Genomic DNA, 26,583 nt, shown 5'->3' with positions numbered 1-26,583 from the left:
CCCTACAGAACAAGGTGTTTTAAGATTACTTGATTTGTATAGATATTTTACATCTGCTCTGTTAAGGCTGATGTACATAACACAAGCAGAAGTTTATAAATCAAAGTGGAAAAGGATGATAATGAAGTGGGGGGGGTCAAGAAATAAGGAGAGAGTAGGAGTTTGGATACAGATCCTTAAAGAGAATAACAGCAAACATACAGAATATTACATTCATAAAATTGCAGCTAAGCCAGCACAGGAGTGGAGAAAGGGGATTTTGCCAATAGGGAGGCCAGCAAGTAGGGATACAGAAAATGGGCAGAGAGGTGTGGCTGGAATTTACTGGAGAAAACTGTCAAAGGAACCAAGATAATTGTGAACAAATAACTAGAAAGGGAAAGGCAATAAAGTAGGAAGAAGCCAAGCAGAAATTTGGACTGAGGGTTATAAATTGCCTTCCCTACCAGGGATTGATATCAGAGTATAGGCAAGCGAAAGGGATATTGGCATACCTTTCAGCTGTACACACATTTGTGAAGTGTCTAGATTTCTGCTTCATATTTTGGTCTACTTTTTATAAAATAGTGGTTTTCTAGCAAATCACTGGCAAAACATTGAAGATTTAAGTCGCAAAATAATATCAGATATTTAAGTGTCAGACTTCATACACTTCAGGAAATTCATGTTAATGTGAAACCTGTTATTCTATCTACTTTCTAAGTTTGTAAGAGCAGTATTTAAAAAGTGTCCCCATTTCTGTACATTTGTCCCCCCATTATTGGCTTTGTCCAAATTTTATACTCTTAAGAGGTTGAGAGGTATGGATAGGGGAATCCTAAGTGAGACTAGCTCTGGTAGATATTTTATTTGAATCTAGAACAGTGGTGCAGATATAAAAAATGGATAATTATTAGGGCATACAAAATGTTGCATGAAAACTATTAGAATCAATCAGAGGATGTTAGAAATGTTTGGGAAGAGAGACTGAAAAGTCTATTTACAGAGGAACAATGAGATGAAGTGTTTACAGCTCCCAAGTATGCAACATTCTCCAGAAGGTTTAGAATTTTGCTGGGGAGTGTTTACATAAATATTTTATAACCCAAGCAGACATCAGAGAATTTTTTATTAGGTAGATAGCAAATGCTGGAGGTGTGATGTAACAGAGAGGTAACTGGGGAACATATTTGTTGGAGTGTGATGAGTTTTCAGGTTTCTTAACTGTCATACAGAGTACTCTAAGATAATGGATAGAATTAAGGAAAATATTCTTTTTAGTTGGGACCCGCAGTGGTGGTGCTGTGGTAGCATTGTCGTCTCATAGTAAGACGCTGTCCGGTTCGATTCTTAGCTAGAGCGTCTTCTGCGTGGTGACTTGCGTGAATGGGCATACCTTCGTTGAAGGTTGTGCATCAGGGCTGGTAACTCGGCACGTAAAAATCAACTACCAATCATTAGCGGACCGGAGTTCCGCTGTGGCGACCCCTAACCAGGAAAAGCCGAAAGACTCAACATTCTTTTGAGTTGGGACAAGCGATCTGAATTGCCTAGACATAGGCTTTACAAAGTTTAATGCTATTAGCTGCCAAAAAAGCAATTACTAGACAATGGAAATCAAAATCTAAACCATCCTTAATTTAAGTACTGGGTATTGTTAAAACAATAAACACTGGATGTGTGATCTTTGGAAAAGGGAAGTATTGAATTGCATGAATATAATTGGAATCTGTGCAAAAATACATGCAGAATAATGCTCAGGAGAAATGAGGTTTAAGGGAAGGCAGGAATTGAGAAATTGATGTAATGTTGGAGTGAATGACAGTTATAAAGAAAAACACATGCAATTTATAATGCATGAAGAAAATGTATGTTTTTTTTTCTATTAATGCATGTGTGCTTATGACTCGAGCTGAAGTTTAATAAAAGGCTTTAAAAAAGCTTACTGTTACACACCTCTGCCCCAGTATGATCCCTGGACTCCAGACTTTGAGATGTAGAAAGCTTTGTAGAGATTTCTAGCAGAACAGTTTCTAAGCTGTCCTTGAATCAAGCCATTTGGCTGCCTGTTTTTCATCCTAATCCTCAGAACTAAGGGGAAGATGATTCTTCTCCCCATTCATTTGAAGACTTAAACATCCTCAGAACTAAGGGGAAGATGATTCTTCTCCCCATTCATTTGTGGATACTTAAGCTACAATGAAGACTTAAACACTCAATCAGCTGCTTGCCTGTTTTATTTCAGGAAAGTAGGTCAGACCAGTATCCAGACTCTCAAGTAGCTAGCAAACTGTACTTTTATCTGGCAAACCAATAGTATTCCAGGTCACAGCTTATTCCATGACTGCTACTGGATAAAGCCCTGACTCTGAACAAAATTACTAAGGTTCAGTTAGCACCTTGGTTGATGGACACACTGTCAGGGGATTGTGGAAGCAAGCAGCCAGTGGGGGAAAGAAGGTTGGTAGCTCTGTCTCATTTTAATTGCCAACCAGAAGCTGAGGAGTTGCACAAACGTTACAAGGAACAGTGGTATGCTTGACTGCCAAGCAGCATGGTGGATGTGTTGTATGCAGAATTTTGGCTATATACAACAGCATGCACGAGTCTGTAGGCTGCCATTGAGAACTGTTTGGGCCACGGGATAAAAGCAACTGCCTCTCATGGCTGTCTGATTGACTGCCTTTCTGCTGGCTTGTTCTTGTAGAAGAAGTACAGTGAGGAATGAATGGACATGCAGAAGAACGGAAGTAGCTTAATAGGTTAGCAGGTAAAAGAGACAGCATTTGGGCTAAGTTTACACTTTCTTGAAGCATTTCCAGCTAGATATTCAGTCTGGAAACACGTTTATTGTTTATTTATTTATTTAAGCTTGCTGGCTAGGAGTAAAGCACTTATCCTAAATGGGTCTTATTTCAGGCTCAGTCTGGGTGTACAACACATTATAGTAATAGATTCAGTATTTGCAGTACATAGAGGATCTTTCCCACTGCGTTGTAGTCTGTGATGTATACTGAAAGTACTTTAGCAATTGTCTTCATGATGAACATAGTACAGCTGCGTGCTTTTAGCTTTTTTTTATTCTGCTGTCTATCGACCATCATTCTCTTCTTACTTGCAATGCAGCCCAGTTGCTCCCTTCACTGGGGCATGATTTGTCAGGGAGGGGGTTGTCATTTAGACAGCCATCAAGTATGGGTTGCATTTTTCTTTTCTCTGAGCTGACTGTGCACACTTGACTAGGTGCTGGGAAAGGACATGCCATGGGCCATCCATGGAAGACATCCCTTTAGTTTTGAAAGGGGCACCCTCCCCCACTTGCCCTGCCCCTGTCCTTCGTATATGAACAGTAATCTCTCTAGTCGCAATCAGGGAGATTGCACTGCTCAGTGAGCTTTGAATGCAAAGGAAATCCCTCCCACTCCAGGAGAGGCATGTGGGCCATGTACCTTTACTCCTCTTCTTCCTGCTTGGCTCCAATAATTCTGGGGTTGCTTATTGAACCCCAGTTGCCTAGGCCGCAGCAAGTCCTGTCCATCACTTTATGACACAGTGCCAGGCTACTTTAAACCTTGCTGAAAGACTGACATCTAACTGACAGTGGCTAAATCATGAATTTACTTAAGCAGTGATTCTTTTATGAAAACTTCTGTAGTGGTGAGTATCCTCACATAGCCAACCTTACTGTACTAAAGGTGCTTTTTTTATTTTTTCTTTACCCAAATCCCTGTTGCATTTAGCTAGACATATGTGTCATTGTCTTAACATCTACCTTTTGTCTGTTCTGATACCATGCAGTTCTAATCACAACCTGATGCTGCACACCATCGGATTAACCGATTTAACTAGTGTTCTGTGCAAAAGCTTCCTGTTATGCCTCTATACAGACAGTCACTCCCGTCATTTCTTTTTTACAGTGCTCATGTGCTCAGATACCCCATGCTTTCCTGCAGTTTCCTCTGCTTTGATAATTTAATCCATGGATTTCATGCAAGTCTAAACTTTATCACAAATAGACTGAAAAATGTTTATTCTATCAGAAGAATTTCCTTTTCCATTCATTGTATCTCAACTTGTAGTTATGTACAGTTTAAACTTGGTCAGTATCAGTTTGTCAGTAATTTTTCTAATCCCATTGACCCCATCTACATTTCATGGTATGATCTCATGCAAATTATTATAAGTAGTACCTGTAATAAGTCAACAGTTCCTACTCAACCAGATTTCTTTGTGTGTTTATGATACTGGTGATTTCAGGGACTGCTTGGGAACATACGTAAAAGAATACAATCCTCCTTCCGGTTTACAGGCTGTTTTCAAAAGATAAGAACACACAGGTGCTACAGGACTGGCTAACCTCTGATCAGAGTCTGATCTTTGCCTTTTTCCTTCTTCAGCTTCCTGTTATCCAGCAGGATTTCCCAAGCAGCCAAAAACTTGGTTGTGTCTGTATTCCTCCAGACTCTACCAAACACATTTGGTGGCACCTTCTTGTGACTATAAGCCAGTGCCAAATATTGAGTTTGTAGTTATGGCATCTTTAATATGGTGTTGGAAGCCTTCTGTCAATATCTGTAAACACCCCTTGGTCTGTTTCCGTGGCCTTGGTTTACGTATCAGAGCCAGTACCAGAACATTGTGTCTATATAAACCTAACCTGTCTCTTTATGCTTTTCTTTTTGATGTAGTCACACAGTTTAGTAATCCTTTTATCAGTGCTGCTTTTTCTTATCCCATCTGCTTTACTGTTGAAGTTGATGTACTGTCTTCGAGTATTTCTACTCCACTTTACCTTATCCTTTCTTTACAAGCCTTGTTTTGAAGATGCTCATTAACATAAGCCCTCTATTTCATCTGTCAGTTGTCTTCCTCCTAAATACCTTGGGTTTTCTGTGGATGCCACTGCTTATTCTGTCTCCATTCTTCTGAACCATTCTATCCTGACTCCTTGTATTCCCCTTGTCTGGACAAAAACAAAAGTCATGCCTGTTCAGAAAGGTGAATCCTCATACACCTGTACTAATTTCCAACCTACTGCATCTGTTGCCGCTGTCAGGTAGTTGAACCTCGAGGTAATCCAAGTCCAGGGGTCTTTCCTTTAAGTTGGGCTTTCATAAGGGACACTTTGACAGAAGATACAGGCCTTAGTAAAAATGTTGCTCCACCAAAATATGTGAAGGCAGTAGATAATATGCTATTCTGACAAAGCAATCTGAATACACAAGGTCTTCCACGTAAAGGTTTAGTATAAAATCTAGAAGATCATCCTGCAAATTACATTTGGAGATAGGCCATATTTCTGTGTCAGAGTTCTTGATTTTATGTGCCATTCTTTCAACAGATTGTTGCCCCTGTCTGAGAGCAAAAAAATTTTAGATGTGACCCCAAAAAGAGACTGTTTCAAAGCCTTAATGATGAACTCCTCTTTATAATGCAGATATTTATCCAAGTTATCCTTAGCTTGGAAAAAGTCTAATGTTAAGTTGTCCATCTCACCTTCATTCTTGGATCGGCTCCAACTCGGCCATCTTCAATAGCTCGAGAGCTGTTTACTGGCTCGAGGCTACCCCATATCCCATGATGCCTGGCGCTAGCTATCCAGATCTCGTTTGCCACTTCATACTGCGAGGTTGTCTTATTGGCTCAGGCTCGTATACTTTATTGTATTTTTACTAATTTTACTAAATTTTTTTCTTTATAGTGTACCTAATTACTTAGTTGTACTATTCCCCAAGCTAGATTCCCTAGATAGCATTTATTCCTCTTGTTTTTCTTGAAAACTCATTTTACTGAGAGAGTTTTCCCCACCCCTCCCCCCTCCCTTCCTTTAGTGGTAGCCGTTTAAGTTAGAGGCTAACCCCTTTCATTTTATTCTAGTTGTAAAAAAAAATATATATATATATATATATATATATATAAAATATAGATCGTTTTTAGGTAGTGTCAGCAGTAGTAGACTTACTTAGTTTTTTGTTAGTGTGTGATGTTCTTCATCTCACATTGCTGCAGTCCTTACATATGGGTAGTCCGCTGTCCTCGGTCGGCCCGAATACCAAAGTATAAGGCTGACGTCGGTCAAGGCGCTTAAAACTGACATCAGGACGTCAGGGTACAAAAGCGCATGACCGACGTCATATCCTCGGTCTTTTTTGCCGCATGGTCCGATGCAGAAGCAACGTTGCAAGTGCCGTTCGGCGTTCTGAAATTTTTCGAGTTCGGAGTTTCAGACCGAATCAAAGTTGGCTAAGTACCCCGTTGGGGAATATTTTGGTTTTTTCTTGCCTCAGTGTTTTACCGGATGTCAGAAAAAGTGAATAACTGTATTTCTTGTGGGAAACAGATACCGCATAGGGATTATCATTCTTTGTGTATTCCTTGTTTGGGGCCTGAGCACGACGTTGTTGGGTGTCGCTTTTGTGCTAGGTTCAATAAGCGCACTATTAAGCGAAGGTTAGATTGTGCTAGGCTGGTCTTGAGCGGTGCAATTATAATATGCCGTCGGATTCTCCGGCGCCCGCTTCTTCGAAGAAGCGCAAAGACAAAGCAGTTAAACACAGGCAAGAAGAGTCGTCCGTTCCGGACGTCGGTTCTTTAGAGGCGTCAGTGGAACCGGTGGTTCCGACGGAGGCTTCTCTGGAGGCCCAGGGGGAGACTTTGATATTGCAGGATGTGGCCTCTCAGGAGGCAGGTCAGGCTGAAGGGGCTTCCCAAGTTACTGTACTCCCCTCCCTTCCTAGGGTGGTTAGGCCCTCTCCTTCTGTTTCCAAGGCTTCTCCCAGAGGCAGGCCAGGTTTAGCTTCTGTTGGTGTCACTCCTAGTGCAGCAGGGTCTGTGCCCAAGAAGCACATGCTTAAAATGGCAGAAGATTTGATTACTCTGATTAGAGGTTCTTTGCCCCCTCCTGATAAGAGGCCTAGGGTGGAGCCAGAGTTGGGGAGTTTTGAGCAGGCTTCGGATGTTTCTGAGTCTTTGGCTGAAGACTTGCAGGAGTACTCTCCTTATTCTGATTCTGATGCAGATGATTCGACTCCTTCTGCTTCTCCTCCAGAGGATTTTTCTTTGTCAGAGACTCTCCATTCCATGAGGGAACATTTTAAGTGGGAAGGTCAGGACTTCTCTGATTCCAGGAAAAGGCTTAGGGAATTTTTGCTTTTGCCCCAGCATAGGCCCTTGGCTATACCTCCTGTTCTGGATGTTGTGGAAGATGTGTTTGCAGAGGCTTCACTTAATCCTGATTCTCTGCCTCCTGCTCCTGTTAAACCGGATAGGTATTACAGGGTGCCTGAGGCTCATAAATATCTTTATAAGAGTCCTAGGGCGGACCCAGAAACTGTTAGTCAGGGACCTAAGGGTGTCAAGGCCTCTGTTGTAAAAAATCCGGTTCCTCCAGATAAGGAGGCCAGAGCTTTGGATAGATGGGGAAAGAAAGTCTATACATCTTCTACCCTAGCTATGAGGGCTTTGAATTGCCAGTTTCATATGTTGAAATATCAAAACTATCTTCTTTCTCAATTGAAGTCTAAGGTGGATGCTCTGGCGGAAGGCATTGAGTGTAAAGAGTTACAAGATTTGGTGCATGTTTCAGAGCATTCTTTACAATGTGGTTTTGATGCTGTACAGGCCTCGTCTAGGGTGGCTGCCACTGGTTCAGTTCTTCGCAGACACGCATGGCTGAGGGATCAGAATTTATCTGACCATGTTAAGACAAGGATTTTGGATGCTCCTTTACAGTCTGATGTGTTGTTTGGTTCACCTGTGGAGTCAGTCTTGAAGAAAATGGAAGACAAGGCTAAGTCCATGCAGGCTGTTAAAGATTTTTTGCAAGTACAGCCTCCAAAGTTTAGTAGGAATTGGCCTGCTAAGGGGTGGGCGTATCCTTCTTATGATTCTCAGTCTAGGGGTAGATCTAGGCGTGGTAGGGGCAGAGCTCAGAGTTCTTTCAGACCTAGAACAGGGAGTTCACCTGCACAATCTTCGGGTGAGGGCAGGGGCCAGTCCTTTCGTAAACAGGCCCAATGACCTACCTTTTCAGCTGCCAGATCCTTCTTGCCTGGCAGCTCCTTTGGGAGGAAGGTTGGCACTCTTCAAGGAAAATTGGAATTTGATTACCCAAGACAAATGGGTATTGGATATCATACACCGAGGTTACAAGTTTTATTTCCATACCTTGCCTCCTTTCAAAGGCATGCCGGACGTTCCTCCTCAGCAAAGACTAGTGGCTCACAAACAAATTTCTCTGCTACTTCAAATAAGGGCCATACAACCGGTCCCTCTGCCAGAAGTGGGCCTAGGATTTTATTCTCGCCTGTTCCTAGTACCAAAGTAAGGGAACATGTGGAGACCAATCTTGGATTTATCTATCCTCAACACATATCTGGACATTCCCAAGTTCAAAATGTTGACGTTACAACAGCTTTTACCTCTGCTGGGCAAAGATCACTGGATGGTGACTCTGGATCTCAAGGAGGCTTACCTTCATGTTCCTATCAGGCTCAGTTGCAGAAAGTATCTGCGTTTTCGGGCTGGGACTTCTCGTTATCAGTTCTCTGCATTGCCCTTTGGCTTATCTACTGCGCCCAGAGTGTTCACGAAGGTTCTGGCTCCAGTGATAGCTTTCTTCAGGCTAAGAGGAATACAAATCTATCCTTAGTTGGACGATTGCCTGATTCTGGCCCAAGGAAAGGACGAACTTCTTCATCATTTACAGTATGTGATAGCAGTGCTAAGATGCCTGGGGTATTCTGTGAACGAAATAAAGTCCAGTCTAGTACCCTCTCAGGACATGTGCTTTCTGGGTGTGAGACTGAATACAGCATCCCAGATGGCCTTTTTGACCCCGGACAAACAAAAGAATCTTTCTCTTTACTTCCATCAATTGTCTCATCAGTCCAGGCTGACTGCAAGGACAGTCCTTCAAGCCTTGGGGTTCATGGCATCTTGTATTCTGGTGCTTCCCAATGCCAAACTGCATATGAGGAAGCTGCAATGGTATCTCATAAATGTATGGACACAGCACTGCCAAGATATGGACACTGTCATTCAGATAATACCTTGCATTCAAAAGGAATTTTTATGGTGGGCTCAGGAATGTCACCTAAACAAGGGACTCTCTGTGACCCGGCCAGAGGCGAGTCAGATTCTAACGACAGATGCCTCAGACAAAGCTTGGGGAGCTCATCTAAATGGAAAGTGGGTACAAGACACGTGGCCTGCCAGACTTCAACATCTACATATCAACTTGAAGGAGATGTTAGCAGTCCAATTTGCATTAATAGCTTTCAAGGATTTACTTCTTCCAGGGCAGGTGTTGGTTCTAACAGACAACACAACTGTCATGTGGTACATCAACAAGCAAGGGGAACGATTCTTATCCTCTATGCAGACAAGCAATGATTTTGTGGGAGACTGCTCTCAGTTTACAGCTAAATCTTCAGGCAAGGTTTCTGCCGGGAGCACAGAACTCCTTAGCAGATGTGTTGAGCAGAAAAATTATGGATCCCCACGAGTGGAAATTGGATCCTCATGTATTTCAGAAATTGACAGTGTTATGGGGAACTCCAGACATAGATCTGTTCGCTTCTCCACTAAACTTCCAGCTGCCAAAGTTTTGCACAAAAAGGTTTCATCCCACAGCTTGGAAAGTGGATGCTCTCTCATTCAATTGGAGCAATCTTCATGTGTATGCCTTTCCACCTCTGCCTCTCCTCCCAAAGGTACTCCTGAAGGTCAGACAGGACAAGCCAAAGATGATTTTAATAGCTCCAGATTGGCCTCGACAGCACTGGTACCCATTACTGAGAAGTCTGGTACAGGAGCCTCCATGGCCTTTGCCTTGATTCCACACCTGCTGTCTCAGGAGAACAGTCATTTACTCAATGTCAAACTTCACTCTCTACATCTAACAGCCTGGCATATTCTGTTTTAAACCCTGGAGGGTCTCAGCTTCCACAGCAAGTTTTGAATGTTATTTTGGAGGCCAGAAGGCCTAGTACAAGGAAAGTGTACGCAGATAAATGGAGGAGATTTTTATTTTGGAGTACAGCAAAGGAATTTGATGTTTCTAAGCCTAATTTAAGTGTGGCTCTTCAATATCTTACTGAGTTACTGGACAAAGGTTTGTCCTTCTCCTCTATTAAGGTTCATGCTGCAGCAATTTCTGCTCACTATGACTGTGACCCACCATTGTTTTCTCATCCTTTGTTTAAGCAATTCCTTAGAGGGGCAAAGAATATAAGACCCCCACGTAGAGCTCCTACTCCTGCTTGGGATCTCAATTTTGTGTTGGAGAAACTCACTCTACAACCTTTTGAGCCTGCAGCTACTGCCGAGTTGAAATATTTATCATGGAAGACTGCTTTTTTGTTGGCCATTACCTCTGCGAGAAGGGTTTCTGAATTACAGGCCCTTATGGCGGTTGAGCCTTTCTTAATTTTCCATAAGGATAGGGTATCTTTGCGTACTAATCCTTCCTTTATGCCTAAAGTGGTTTCTAGCGTGGCTTTAAACCAAAGTATTCATTTGCCTACTTTTTATGCAAACCCCCAAAATAAAGGGGAAAAGATTTTGCACACTTTGGATATACACAGGCAGTTGCGATATTATTTGAGCAGAACTAAAGGGTTCAGGCAGTCACAGCAGTTATTTGTTTCATTTGCTTTGGGTTCTCAGGGCAAGCCTGTTTCAAAACAAACTATTTCTAAGTGGATTGGGTTTTGTATTGCTTTCTGTTATTCCCATCATGGTAAGGAGATTCCAGCTGGGATTAGGCCTCATTCCACTAGGGCTACTGCCACTTCTACAGCTTTTTTAAAGGGGGGTGGCAACTAAAGATATTTTGGAGGCAGCTACTTGGAGTTCAGTGCATACTTTCTCTAAGCATTACCACCTTCCACTTTACTCTAAGTCTAGGGCTGGTTTTGCCACTGCAATTTTACAGGGCATTTTGGCAGCTCCTAATGCTTTCTAGTTTTGCCATCCTCCCTTACCTCTGCTTTGGGATTCTACCCATATGTAAGGACTGCAGCAATGTGAGATGAAGAACATAGTACAGTTTTGTACCTACCATAAATGTAGATGTTCAAGATCCACATTGCTGCAGTCCAATTCCTCCCTCCTTCCCTCTGTAGTTAGAGGCGGTTGTGTGGTTTGGGTTGTGAATATTGTAAATATTGTAAATAGGATTAGTGCAGGGGTGGTTGGTTGGTTTTTTGCTGTCTTTTGGTTTTGGCCTTTCTTTTTAGGGCCTTCTGACATCTGGGGCAAGAAAAGACTGAGGATATGACGTCGGTCATGCGCTTTTGTACCCTGACGTCCTGATGTCAGTTTTAAGCGCCTTGACCGACGTCAGCCTTATACTTTGGTATTCGGGCCGACCGAGGACAGCGGACTACCCATATGTAAGGACTGCAGCAATGTGGATCTTCGAACATCTACATTTATGGTAGGTACAAAACTGTACTTTAGCTGTATAGTTTAGTTAGTTATACCTGCTAACTTGTTTTTTGGCTTGTGTGTGCGTATTTTCTCCTTGGTGTGTGTGTGGGGTAACATGTCCAAGGATACTAAAGTGTCCGGATTCAAGAAGTGTGACTCATGCTGTCAGAAGATGTCTCTGACAGATGGTCACACTTCTTGTGTCTGCTGTCTGGGCGTGGTGCACCTGCAGGACTCTTGTTCGGTCTGTCATGCTTTCAGCCCAAGGGTCCTGCAGGAGCGCAAAAATAAGTTAATCCTTCAGGGTTTGCTTAAGCCACAGGATTCACCGGCTAAGGATCAGCCTGCGAAATCCTCCACGCCACCCAAGTCTTCGGCTCCAAGTTCTGAGCTATCGTTGGGTGAAGCACCACCATCCGCCTCTGCTCCGGCTAGAGCTGATGTGCCTCCCTCAGTCGGCTCCAACACGAACTTTGGAGCCATCCATGAGTCGAAAAAGATCTAGGTCTCCCTCCTTGGAGTCGATACGCTCGGCTCCATGGTCACCTCTGCTCCAATCGGAGCGCAGTCATAAGTCCTCTCACTCCTCTTGGTCCTCCAGACTTTCAGATCATGATTTGGAGAGAGTGGTCAGCAGGTTGCTGAAATCGCAGGCCCCAGCAAAAATATTGTCCAGCCCCCCTCATCAGGTGTCGGCTCCGTCCACTTCTGCAAATATTCCTCCTCCGACTCCTCCCTTGAGTTCGGAGCCGGAGTTCATTGGGGTTCGAGTCGTGGAACCGTCTGCTCCGATCTCATCCTTGGTCCCGTCCTTGGAGGGATCTGGGCACCAGGACTCCCTCGTCGGCTCTGAGGGGGCGAGTGGCATCGGACCCTTGTCCGACCCCGCTCTCCCTCTCGGAGCTTCGGCACAGGTGAGCTCGGCTCCTACATTGGCTTTGGAGCCATCCCCCTCGGTGCGGAGAGGGATTCTGATTTCTTCGGAACCGGAGTTTTCTCTGCGTCAGGGCAGGGACGCCTTCGAGGCCATGAGGAGTGTACTGGCCGCTGAGCCAGTCCCACGATCAACCCCATCGGCTCCTCCCCCATGGTGCCTGCGTTTGCCTCTGCCCCTCCTCCTGACCCCAAGCATGGGGAGCCAGCACTCCAGGGCACCCCTTTGGGTGTTTCTTCCTCTTCCGAGGCCTCCCCTGATCACTTAGAGGAGCCACCTCATAAGAGGAAGTGCAAGAGGAAGCACGTTGACTCCCCTGAGTCTGTCACATCAGATACCAACTTAGAGGATTCAAAAGGGTCCCCAAGATCCCCCTCTGAAGACGTCTCCTTTTCAGACATCCTTGAAATCCTTAAGCAGAGGGGGAACTGGAATATCCCAGCCCCTTCTAAGGATGAGTCGGTATTTCTGGACGCGTTTGGTTCCCGACCCCCTGGGTGTCTTCACCTTTCAACCCACTTATGTCTGTGGTGGCTCGGAAGGCGTGGTCAGCTCCGGACACAGTGGAACCAACCCCCAGGAGACCTGCTAAATTTATAACTGCACCTCAAGACAAACAGTTTTTATCTAAGGGCGTACCTTTTGATGCCATGGTGGTAGCAGCAGCCACAAAGAAGGAGTTGGCTGAAACTTCGTCATCTGTCCATCCTCCTAACAAGGAGTCTAGAACTATGGACAGATATGGGAACCGAATGTTTGCTTCAGCGACCTTCTCGATGAAGTCTCTGAATTATTTGTGCCATTTCACCTGCCTTCAGAGGGATGTCCTTAAAGAGCTTGGAGATACCTTCCAAGATCCATCAGCTGTGGGGGCTCAAGCTAAAGGTGGCCTCCCAGCTGACGACTCTGAATTCAGTTGTTAACTCCTCCATGAGGCTCATTTCTTAGCAGCCGATGGTGCGAGTAGAGCCGCAGGCACAGGCGTCGCCCTTAGGAGGCACCCATGGATGCGGCTATGTAATTTTGCGGAACCCTTCAGAGCGTCTTTCACCAATAACCTTTGATGGCTCCACTCTCTTTGGACCACAGGTGAAGGACACACTAACCAGGTGTGAACAGGAAGGCAAGACTCTCTCTGCCGTGGGAGTCCATTTTTCCACTCCTTCCAGACCATACCCCAAGGGTCAGAAGAGTGGAAAAATGTGGTTCTGTAAGTCCCAGGGAGCCTTGCCTGACACACGTGGTGAGTTCCCCTCCAGGGGCAGAGGAGGGAACAATAACAGACACCGCCCTCGTGGCAGGGGGAGGTCCGCAGAACCAGGGCAGCAGAGAACCTTCTCTGAGAAGCCCTTTCAGCATCCCTGAAGGGTTGCCCGGGTGCTCGCCTCTGGAGGCAGTCAGGGGAAGACTTTCGCTGTACCCCAAAGCCTGGCAGAATCTAACTCGACAAGTGGGTACAGTCATATTATCCAGATGTTACAGTATTCCCTTTGCTTAACCCCCGTTATCATCAAACAAGTCTCTTCCAGATGTTCCACCCAATCTAAGGGACCAAGCAGCCAAAGAAATTTCAAAGCTGCTACACAAAAGGGTCATCCAGGAAGTCCCAGCAGACCAGATTGGATCCGGAACTTATTCAAGGTTCTTTTTGGTACCAAAAAAGACAGGGGACTGGAGACCCATTCTGGATCTCAGCAGACTAAACAGGTATGTACAAAGAAGAAAGTTTCAGATGGTCACGCTACAGTCCATTCTACCCTTCCTGGGTCAGGACAATTGGATGTGCTCTATAGATCTTCAGGATGCATACTACCACATCAAAATGCACAGGCACTCCAAAAGATTCCTTCGCTTCCAGCTGGGAGCCAGTCATCATCAGTTCAGAGCTCTGCCCTTCGGTCTCACCACAGGCCCCAGGGTGTTCACCAAATGCATGGCAGTGGTTACGGCTCACCTGAGACATCAGGGATTCCAGATGTTTCCATACCTAGATGACTGGCTCCTCACTGCTTCCAGCAGGCATCACCTCCTGCAAGTCAGGGACTACACTATCAAAACTTGCTCCAGGCTAGGTATCGCAATAAATTTCGAAAAATCTGCATTGTTGCCCTGTCAGCATATCACTTATATAGGCGCAAATCTAAATACCAGAAACATGTTTGCGAACCTTCCACCAGCTAGGGTATCACTAATTCGCCAACAAGTACAGATTTTATTAACATGCAAAACAATTCAAGTCATGTTCGTTCTCCGAACACTGGATTCCATGGCATCAGCAATTCTTCTTGTCCCCCTGGCCCGCTTTCACATGAGAATCTTCCAGTGGCTTCTATTCACACAGTGGTCCTTCCAACAGCTTCCCATGTCTCACAAGATTATGATCACAGAAGCATGCAAGAAGCACCTCGCTTGGTGGATGGTCTCCCCATCAGTGTCCCAGGGCAGACCAGTTGTGCCATCCCCTCTAGTCGCCACAGTGACCACAGACACCTCCCTGATAGGGTGGGGGGGGGCATTATCAGAGCAGGACAGTCCAAGTCACCTGGCAGCCTCACAAGTACCATTTGCATATAAATGTCTTGGAGATGAGAGCTGTGCTTTTAGCGTTGCAAGCCCTTCAGGACTACTCCCTCCCGGAACCATTGCAATTCAAACGGACAATATGTCACTGGTGTGGTACATCAACAAGCAGGGCGGAACCAGATCCTATCCTCTATGTCGAGAAGCACTCAGACTCTGGCAGTGGGCGATCTCTTCCCAACGTTTTCTGATCGCAACGCACATCCCTGGGAGTTCCAACGTCATCGCAGACGGGCTCAGCAGAGCAATTCATGCCTCACGAGTGGTCTCTGAATCAGGTAATTGCGGAACAAATCTTTCGCAAATGGGGTCAGCCTTGTTGCGACCTGTTTGCCACACCTTTCAACAGCAAGTGCAGCAATTTCTTCTCCCTTCTTCCACTTCCAGGCCACTCCCCCAGAGACGCTCTAGTCCACGATTGGCCTCAGGGACTTTTTTATGCCTTTCTTCCGTTTCCCCTAATACCCAAACTCATACAGAGAGCAACTGCGTTGGGTTGCAAAATGATCCTCATTGTCTCTTACTGGTCTCGACAGATATGGTTCCCATTCCTGCATCATTATCTTCTCAAGCAGCCTTGGATTCTGGGTCCTATTCCAGATCTACTGATTCATCAGTCGGGCAGACTGCATCGATCCCTTCAAACACTCCAGCTCACAGCTTGGTTGCTCCACTTCCAACCTTAGCCAGGCTTCCTAATATTTCCTCCTCTGTGCGGGAAATTTTTATCTCATCGCACAAATCCACAACTAGGAAAACTTACGCTAGCAAGTGGAAATGTTTTTCTTGCTGGGCAGAGGCTAAGAATATAGATCCTTTTTCAGCCCCTGTCCACAAGATTCTGGAATTTTTAGCGGAACTCTTTCATTCTTGTTCTGCTTCTGCTACAATCAGGGTTCAGTTAGCTGCCATTTCAAATTTTCACATTGGGTTGTCTTCTAATAACATCATGTCTCACAAGCTGTGTAAAGCCTTCCTCAAAGGAACCACTCTGCTCAGGCCCCCAGTGAGGGATCCCCCACCTCCGTGGGATCTAAACTTGGTACTAGCTTCCCTAATCTTGCCACCTTTTGAACCTGCAGCATCTTGCTCCATTAAGTTTTTATCCTGGAAGACTCTTTCTCGTAGCCATTACTTCTGCCAGACATGTTTCGGAGCTTCAGGCTCTATGTATTCGTCCCCCATACTTAGTTTTCCATAATGATAGGGTCGCTTTAAGGACCAGTCCTTCCTTCCTTCCTAAGTTCTGTACACAAAATAATTTGAATCAGTCCATAGACCTTCCTGTGTTCTTTCCTTATCACACCAATAACGCAGAATATAAATTGCGCCAGTTAGATGTTCACAGACAGCTGCATTTTTATTTGCATAGGACTAAGGACATCAGGAAGTCAGACCAACTCTTCCTTTCCTATGCTGAGGGCAGACAAGGCCTTCTGGTCTCAAAGGTAACATTATCTAGATGGTTGTCTCATATTATTTCATTCATTTACCAGCTGAGAAACAAGAAATTATCTACCAAACCTAAAGGCCACTCTACTAGGTCATTGGCTACCTCGGTGGCCTTCCAATCTAGGTTGCCCATGGAATCTATCTGTGCAGCTGCTACGTGGGCTAACCCACATACCTTCATTTCTCATTACAAATTAGACATTGCTTCCAGGAACAGGGCTGATTTTGGTTCCACTGTTCTGAAGAGTCTGTTCCATTGAGCCACCCAGGATAGTAGGTGCTAGGGACGCTGTCCCAACCAGAAAGAATGAAGGCGAGATAGACAACTTAACATAAAGAAGTTATGTACCTACCATAACGTTCCATGTTAGTTGTCTTCTTGCCTTCTTTCTTGCGTCCCACCCTCCATCCCCCTATCCTAGTGGATCGAGAGGAGTTCCTGTATTCAGATTTCATTGGCTGAACCTTCTCTGGTTGTCCTTCTGCTTAGATAGCTTCATAGTTAGGTCCAAGGGGCTACTAGGGCAGACCTCTTCCTTAGTTATGTCTGGAATAGCTTTTTCAAACGAGATCTGGATAGCTAGCGCCAGGCATCATGGGATATGGGGTAGTCTCAAGCCAGTAAACAGCTCTCGAGCTATTGAAGATGGCCAAGTCAGAGCTGAGGATCGGCTCTGAACCCAACCAGAAAGAAAGAAGGCGAGAAGAAGACAACTAACATGGAACGTTATGGTAGGTACATAACTTCTTTTTTCTGCATCAGGGTGGCATTATGTTTATATTCTGGGCATGTTAAATCTCATTCTGCATGCCATGCTACAGTTATGAGTTAGGGCTTCAAATTGCTTGACTGAATCTACCAGAGTTACCCCTTAAAGTTACCCCGTATTTCTATGTAACCGTCAGGTGATGCACGTATCAGCACTTCCTAGGAAGTGTGACTCTGTTTCTCATAGAGTTACACAAATCACCTTACAAATATAAAGTCTTTTTCGGTGCTGAAAATAGAAGTAGGTGCTAATATCAAATGACCAGCTCAGAATTAAGGGAACTTTTTCCACTTTGTCTGTTTTCCATATACAGTTTCTCTTTAGAAACCAGGATTTTGTGTATTCTCGAGTAAAATCAGAAGGTTGGTGAGAAGCACGTAATAGTCAGTTAAGACTGCCCAAACAAAATGAAGAAATCTGTCATACGCATTTGTGCAATTTACAAGTTAATGAACTTTTCTCAATGGAGGAATTGATGTAAATCTGGGACCCATTTGCACTTTTCTTTCCCACACCGTGATTTCTTTTTGAAAAATGATTCACTCTTGTCAGCATTCCATCTTACTCATAAAAAGTAGTCCCTGGGGGAGATGTAGTGGTTAATAAAAATATGCATTCTAGACTCTAAACACCCCTTGAAAGGCAAAACAGCTAAATATTTAGCTATCAGCTATTCTACTTTTCCAAAAGTAAAACTTTTTCCAGTAAAATTATGACCTCCACTTCTCATTCTATTATGATATGAGGAGCCCACAACAAAACCCTGTATTAATAAATTTTACATGTTACTGATCTCTTAGATGTGTTTCCGGTGAGAAAACAATGTCTGGGTTTACTTTCTGTAGAAAGGCATGGACTTTAACTTTTCTTATTGAATGGTAATACAGCTAATATTCCGTGATAATAGAGAAAACATAGCAGTAAAAGAAAGCCCCTGTCTACCAATCTAATTTTCTTCCAGTAAGGCAAATTAGACATAGCAATATATGATAAAAAGAAATTATAATCTTTATGTAATGGCTGCAGCCAGTCTCGCTCATCAGCATGAATAACAGATGAAATCCTGAAGAGGAACAGTATTTACAGTAGAACAAATCAAAGAGCAACTATGTACTTTAGAACCTGTAAACTAAGCCTTCCAAGGAGCCAAAATGCCTCTTACATAAACCAAACAAAGAGACAAATGTACAGCTGTACGGGGTGCACTACAGAGGAAGCATTCACTGTGTCCATAAACTCTATTGTGTGTCCAAGTTTCCTGTTACTAGTCCAGTGGCAGTGATAACAGCATTGATTGCTGGTTGCCTTGGGTTTGAATCCCAAGTGAGAGGTAATCTTTCCTTCCACTTCTATGACTCTTAGAACCAGTTATTACTTCTTTCCCCTATGTAGAGTCCCCTTATGGGGAGAGGGACAACAACCCCTGTTTAATTCTTTTATCTTGTCTTAACAAATGAACTTTTAATCACACCTTCATTCCCTGTAGCATATAATAAACAGCCATGAATAGAAATTTAACCAAATTTTGAAAAGTAATTTTTTTCCGCTAATTCTAATCAAACCATGAGTGTCCAGCACCTTAGTTTGTATTACTACTGAGGAGATGCCTTCCCAAACAAAAAGAATAGTAATGAAGAGCAACGCAAAGCAAGACATTCCAAAATAGGGGAGAGAACTACCTTAATACACTATTCTTGGTCTAGAACTCATATGAATGTCCACCAAAAATGGTTTCTGTGGCAGTAAACATTTCATGGCAGACTTCCACAATGCTAAAATGCTCTACAGTGACTATATAAGAAAAGTATCTGCCACACAAGAGAGATGCCTCACAAAGTTTACACTGACAGTAAATTTGAAATGCATAATTACATTAGGCAGCAGGGAGTTACCATTCCAAATACAGACTCAGTCAGATGAATGCATGGCATAGGCTTGTGGGTAGGCCAGAGGACCAAACACTTGCACCTAACAAAATGTAGCTAACCAAATCTGCTTTTGTAATGACAGTTCCTGACTCATCCAGAGGTCACTGCCACAAGGTTCATTGCAGCGTTATTGTCATCATTGACTGTCCTGCTAATTCAGTTATGCAGAGAAGTTGTTCTTGACTGTGCAGCTGTGTTTTGTTTTCCTGCATTCTGTTAAAAAAGAGTGGAAAAGGATCAGCAGTCTGAGTTTGTCAGCACTGTGCTGAATGCGGTTTCAGAGTGTTAGACAAAGAAACTTCAGTACCCTGTCTGTGTAACTGGCTTTCATCTTCTTCTGATGTAGTGAATAAAAGTATGCTGCCAACTATAAAAACTTTAATGTGGCAGAATAACGCATTTTAAACCTAATCCTCTTATTTATAAAGTTTTAGAGCTGGGATGAAAGTCTCCCACTTCTTCCTAGTTTCAGCCAAGAAATCATGATCAAATTGTACTGTGCTGTTGTTGGGAAATCGTGTTTTTAAGCTATAATCAAATCACATTGCCATTAGTCTGGGAATTTCTGCCTTTAAATCCTGTGGTAAAAAAGACACTGTGAACCCTTTCATTTAGGGTCTCATCGTGAGATATCTCTATACATTCAGTGATTTTTGTTTCTGTTAAGTAAGCATTGCAGTCCCCACATTGATTGTTTTCCAGGATGCCTTTAATCTGAATATTCTTCCATCTTGATCTCTTCCTCTGTATCAGTCAGTCTGCTGTATGATAGATATGGCCATGTTTCTTCAGCAGCCAAACGATGATTGGTAGCTATCAAGGTGCTGTTAACTTCGGCTAATTTTTCAGAGCGAAAAGACTGAATTTCTTTTATCTCAAACATTTTTCTGTCAGATTTCTGCATGTATGATGTAAGAGCGGAGTTGATTTTTTTGAATTCCTGTATTATTTATTGCAACCAAACACCAGAGGTTGTCATCTGTGTCTCCATTTCACTCAGCACCAGTGAAGATGATAGGTGGTGGTGTGAATGTATATTGGTCTGGGAGTGACAGGTCATACCTTGTGGTTATACTGGTAAGATACATGTATTTCTGCCTGATCTAGCACTTGTCCAGGGCACACGCCACTGATCAGGCCCTGTAAAAAAAGAATAATTTACAGACACCAAAAAAGTGAATTTAAAGGCAAGATAGGGAAGCTAAGACTTTATCCCAGGAAAGGGAGCAAAAATCAGAGCTGTCAGTGCATCCACATCTTAACAATAACTGTACATGATTCAGTTTTGTACTGCATTTATCTGTGACCTCTCATCCCATCTCCATGTCCTTCTCTGAATTTGAGAACTGGCAGATTAGCCTTTCCATTTTAATGGTGTGAAAAACAAGAGTTGTGCTGTTTAACTACTAATGCTATAGATACATTGGCTAGAGTATAGCCAGAAACTTCTCATGTTCATTCTGTACTTACACCTCTTATACCATTTATAGTACAGATACTCTACCTTTTTTCTGAAGTCCACATATATAGAACATCTTCTTATTTATTCATGCTGGCACACTTTTTCAAGGGTGTCTCTTAAGGCCCTTCTCTTAGGAAACTAGAATAACTGTTGAAGTGGTAATGTTACCTGATCCTACCAGTTCTTTCCATTGTCACTAACGTGTGCCTGAATACTGTCCAACTGTTTTACTTGGTGCTTTATTTATTTATTTATGTTTATTTATTTACTTATTTATTTCATTTGGTTATGTACCTTTAAGAAGCATTTCTAGATGCAAGCATATGCATAAATACTGAGCATGTGCAGGCAGCAGTGCCATTTTGAGAGAACAGCCAGAGTGTTAACATGTATGATTGAGGTAGTCAGTCTGTTTAAGTTACAAAGCCTAATTTCTGATGTTTGTGTGTAATAAAGTTGCTTGAACTGAACCCACGAATGTTCGTTTGTTTTATCTTGTCCAGACGAGCGACATGGTGATAGAACCGGGATTAAAGATTAAGCAGGTTGAGTGAAACAGAGCTCAGACAAATGAAAAAGGGCCAAAAACGAGCTAAAGGTAAAGAAAACTGCACAAATGATTTATCTGGCAAAAAAAAATGAAACCGAGCATTTGTAAGGCACAAAACGCATTATTAATCAAACGAGTAGCACAAAGTGTATTATTAATCAAACAAAAAGCACAGGCCACATTATTAATTAAATGAAATGTTCAAAACTACGATATTTGATAAAAGTAGCAGACATATTCATATGAGGCTCAGAATTACCTTTGGTTTGCATAACAAGCATGTTTAAGGCAAAACGGGCACAAGAAAAGTATAATGAGCATGATAAGAGATTAAAAGGGCATAACGAGTACAATAAAAAGGGCAAATTAAGCGTAAATAGCAAGGCGACTGCATATTTTGTAGTAAATGACTGTGTTGGGGCACAAACTACTGTTTCACATTGACCAAAGCCATTCAAAGCATAACTAGAGTTCGAAGTATCTCAGAGTGTGCAAAGTGTTTGCAGTGTGTGTGCTTTATTATAGTGCAATTATTTGAAAGAGTTTTCTGTGTGCAAAGTGCAGTCATTTTAAAACGTTTCTTGTGCTGTGTAGATTTATTTGCAGAGTGCTGCCATTTCAGTGTGTTTCTTACACTGAGCAGAGTTATTTCACAAAGTGCAGCCATTTTGAAAGGTTCTTGTGCTGTGTACAGTTTAATTATGAAGTGTATTCATCTCAAATTGTTTCTTACTCTAAGCTTCTTCCATTCTGTACAGTTTATTCGCAAAGTACAATCATTTCAAAGCATTTCTTACAATGATAAGGAATGGTTTCACAAAGTACAGTGATTTCAAAGTATTCTTGTGCTATGAATATTTATTTGGTGAAGTTCAGTTATCTCAAATAGTTTGTTTTGCTATTGGGCATAATTACAAGTAGTGGCATAAAGTTCTGGTATCTATATTTGTGTGTATGTTTCTCCATAATTTCAAGCACCTTCACAAATGTGTGTTGACATGACAGAGGCATTTCACAGACCAAGTCCACTTGTGTTTGATCATAACATAGCAGAGAACTGGAGAGTATTCCAGCAGGAATACAGTATTTTCATACAAGCAGCTTTTTTGACAAAGATGCATGTGCAAGAACATTCATTTTGCTTAACCTAGCTGGGTCAGAGGCTATTGAAAGAGAGCATTCATTTGTGTATGCACCGGCAGTATATTCAGGAGAGGGGGGAAACTGCCACATTGTGGTACTGGCTGAATCAAGAGAGGACCCTGAGTGCTTGAAACATAAATTTAGAGAATTTTGCAACCCCCAGACAAATGTTACATTAGGGAGGCACCTATTTTATACAAGAGACCAAAAGCCAGGTGAAACTTTTGCAGCTTATATCACTGACTTGAGAAACAAGGCTAAAACGTGCAGATTTGGTGACTTGAAAGATGAGTTAATAAAGGACAGGCATTTGTGTGGTGATAATAGAGCTGTAGTGAGAAATAATTTGCTTTGTGACAGTGATCTGACATTAAGCAAAGCCATAGAGATTTATCAAATCCATGAGTTCACAGAAAGGCACACAGGTATGCTTGCAAGTGATAAAAGCATGGTTTCATCCGCCTCTAGATCAAACATAGACAGCATGCAACACGTGGCAAGTAGAAACCATCCTAAGCACAAGGCAGCAGCAACCCCTGCGGGTGTGGCATGGAGACCTCGTAACTTTCTAGCAAGTTCCAAGACTAGTTCAGTAAAAAGGGCATACTTACTACAGTATAAGGGTGAGTCAGTAAAACCCAAATCAATTCTTATTATTAACTGTCATAACTGTGGTGCCAATCATGAGTCTAAAAGACAGAATGCTTAGCATTTAGTCAGCAATGCCATAAGTGTAAAAAATTTAACCATTTTCAAAAATTTTGTAAATTGAGCAAGCCTCATTCAGTTATTAAAAAAGGTCACTCAAAAAAGCAAGTGGATTATATAGAGACCTGCAACCCTACTTTCTATGTAGATGGTGTATCAGTGGTCAGTGAAAAGGTTAATGCAGTAGATTTGTTGACAACAAATGAAGTATTTTGTACTGTCCTGATTAATGGTAAGCCCACAGAGCTCAAAGTAGACACTGGTTCAAAGTGTAATGTAATGTCAGCAGAAACAATTGCTAAAGTGAGAGCTGGTGAGCAACTTAATTTGGTCAATTGTGCAAAGCTTGTTGCTTATGGAGGTGAAGAGATTCTGACCGAAGGCTCAGTAGTGCTTTCATATTATTTTATTTATTTATTTATTTATTTTACATTTGTTGACCGAGCTAGTCTAACTGGATACATGTCCATTTTCAGTAGAGGCCCGGGGAGAAAAGCTCCAAGCATAAGAATAACAATATAACAAAAAGCAGACAAGTGAAATAAAGTAATAAAGCAACAGTACCATAGTAACATAGGTAAAATGAGAAAAGCAAATGGGACTAACAAACAGTGACTACAAAACATTTAGGCAAAAGCCAGACCAGACATAAACAAGCAAATTCACTAGACAGCACCAGGGCAATTGCAGAAAGAACAAAGTTCCCATATCCTATCAAATTACTAAGAATAAAGCAAGAGGAGAGAAATAAGTTTTGGAGGCATGAGGGAGGGGTAGGGTTGGAGTAGGAGTGAAATACAAGTTTCAGTCTGGGTTTGCACAAGGACAAAGCCACTTAGTTGTTAGATGTTCTTTTATTTGTTTTTTGAATTGAGAAGCAGATGCTAGGGTAGATAGTTCAGGAGGGAGCTGATTCCATTTTTTTCCTATAGTGTTTGAGAAGAGAGTCACCAGCTTTGTTGTTTGATTTAGTTAAGGAGACAAGTAGTTTATTTGCAGAACGTAGTGTAGCCAGATTTTTATATGGAGAGATCAGATTAGAGAGGATGGGTGTATCGTTGGGGTGGTATAGGATCTTTTGTGTCATAAGTAACTGTTGACAGAGTATATGGTTCTGTATTTCTAACCATCCTAGTTGTTTAAGGTTAAGGCAGTGGTGGGTTTTAAAGGGAGAGCATGTGATGAATCTAGCAATACTATTATAGCAGGTAGAAAGTTTGGCGATGTTGTTTTTTGATAGGTTGGTATATATAGCAGAGGCATAGAAAAGGGTAGAAATGAGGTGAGTTTGTGCGATAGTTTGCCTGGCTGAGGGTGTAAGGAAGGGTTTGATTCTGTAGAGGGGTACCAAGTTTTCTGTTGACAGTCTTTATGGTGGAGTTAATATGGTCATCAAAGTTAAGATGATTGTCGATTGTGACACCTAGTAGGCGGGTGGTAGTATCTGGTGCTATATTAGTAGCATTATTGGAGGTTATAGAGAAGAATGGAGTGGGTGACTTATGAGTTGGTGTAAAAAGTAGTAGTTTTGTTTTTTTTGGATTCAGGAGAAGACGATGTTGCATGAACCAGTTTTCTACTTTTTGGAATACAGTTTGGGTTAGGCTGGGAACAGTTGCAGCTTGCAATTTTATGTGATTAGAAGACTTGTGCAGTCATTATTAGGTCTCAGAGACAGTTTAAGAATGAAACTGCTTTCTTTTACCAAAGAAGCACATCATGTAAGTACATTTCCCATTTCCAGCTTTACTGACACTATTTTGTCAGATTATGCTGATGTTTTCGATGACAAGCTAGGCAAACTTCCAGTTGTGTACTCCATGAAAGAAGACCCAGAGGTCAGTCCAGTGGTCAGACCAGCAAGAAGAGTTCCAGTAGCTATTCAGGACAAAGTCAAGGTCCAATTAGACAAAATGGTGTAGCAAGATGTGATTTGTCCAGTCACAGAACCAACTGAGTGGGTGTCTTCCATGGTAGCTACTCATAAGAAAAATTCAAATGAAATTAGAATATGTATTGACCCAAGAGACTTGAATAAGGCATTAAAAAGACCTACTCATCCTGTGCGTACAGTCGAGGAGATTGCAACCCTCATGCCAAATGCCACTGTTTTTTTCTGCTTTGATGCAGAGTTCATTTTGGCAAGTAGTGCTTGATTGTAAATCTTTACTACTGACTACATACAGTACCCCATTTGGTAGATACAGATTCCTCAGGATGTCTTTTTGAATAAATTCTGCCAGTGAAGTCTTTCAGCATGCAATGGAGCATTTTTTTTCAGGCTACCTTTGTGCAATAATAGTTGATGATTTACTGGTTGGAGGTAATAGTGAAGCAGAGCATGAAAGAAACCTCAGGAAAGTTCTGGACAGAGTGCATGAAGTGAATTTAAAGCTCAGTCCTCTGAAGTGCAAATTCAGACTACCAGAAGTTACTTATGTAGGTCATTTATTTACCAGTACAGGCTTACAGACCAGATCCTTCTAAACAAGCAGCCTTCCTTGAGATGCCAGCCCCAGACAATGTCCAAGCTCTACAGCGTCTTCTTGGTATGGTTAACTATTTGGGCAAATTTATCCCTGACTTGAGTAAATTATCAGTGCCTTTGAGAGAGCTGACACGCAGAAATGTTACCTGGTCATGGTTAGAACAACATCAGAGAGCATTTGATAACCCCAAACAGCAAATTGCTAACCCGCCTACATTAAGATACTATGATGTCCACAAACCAGTAGTTCTTTACTGTGATACTTCAAAGTTCTGTCTTGGTGCAGTTATTCTTCAAGAGGGCAGACCTGTTGCCTGTGCATCTAGAACTCTTACCCAAACTGAGATGCAGTATGCTCAAATTGAGAAGGAACTTTTGGCAGTTGTGTTCGCATGTTCGAAGTTCCATGGTTATATTTATGGCTGAACTATACAGATAGAAACTGACCATCAACCTCTAGTCACTATTTTAAAGTAGCCTATGCATTCAGCTCCAGCAAGACTACAAAGAATGATGCTCAAATTGCAAAAAGTATAATTTCAAAATGGTTTATACAAAAGTTAAACTTCTTTATCTGGTTGATATCTTATCCAGATTGCCCAGAAATACCTTAGCTTGATGCAGAGAATTTTGACTTTGATGTCATGGAAGTGCGCAATTTTTCTATCACGAGATTTGATGAGCTGAGAGATCATACAAAGACTGATCCAATTTTGCAAAAGCTCAACCACTTCATCAATGTAGGATGGCCATCAAAGCAATCCTGAGTACCGCCAGAAGTGCAACCTTACTTTACATATAGAGATGAGATGCTGATGGAAGATGGTATTACTTTCAAAGGTCCTATTTCCTTACAACGGGAATACATTCAGGTTTTGCATCATGGCCACCCAGGTTCCGATTCTACCAAAAGAAGGGCGAGAGGACTAGTATTTTGGCCTTCTCTAGCGAAATGCATTGATAAAGTGCTTTCTTCTTCTTCAGTGTACAGCAGTACTAAGCCGCATTTGCAAAAAGCCATTTCATCTAAGCCAAATTCCTGAACTCCCTTGGTCAACAGTAGCAACTGACATATTTGAGTGCAACAGTCAACATTACTCAGTGTTGGTAGACTCTTATTCGAACTAGTCTGAGATCGATTTGCCACCTAACCTAA

The 26,583-nt window shown here is 42.4% G+C and overlaps 1 protein-coding gene across 1 annotated transcript in view; it reads left to right on the top strand.

Annotated features, from left to right (window-relative positions):
• The window catches only part of LOC122804334 (protein farnesyltransferase subunit beta-like), a 968,002-nt gene that overhangs the window by 726,214 nt on the left and 215,205 nt on the right, over positions 1-26,583 (top strand). The window lies entirely within an intron of this gene.

Source organism: Protopterus annectens, chromosome 6.part0 (assembly GCF_019279795.1).
Source record: "Protopterus annectens isolate FY-2018-M chromosome 6.part0, PAN1.0, whole genome shotgun sequence".
Taxonomy (NCBI): Eukaryota; Metazoa; Chordata; order Ceratodontiformes; family Protopteridae; genus Protopterus; species Protopterus annectens.
Note: the sequence above shows the minus strand (reverse complement) of the source record. Positions and strands in the feature narration are given on the sequence as shown.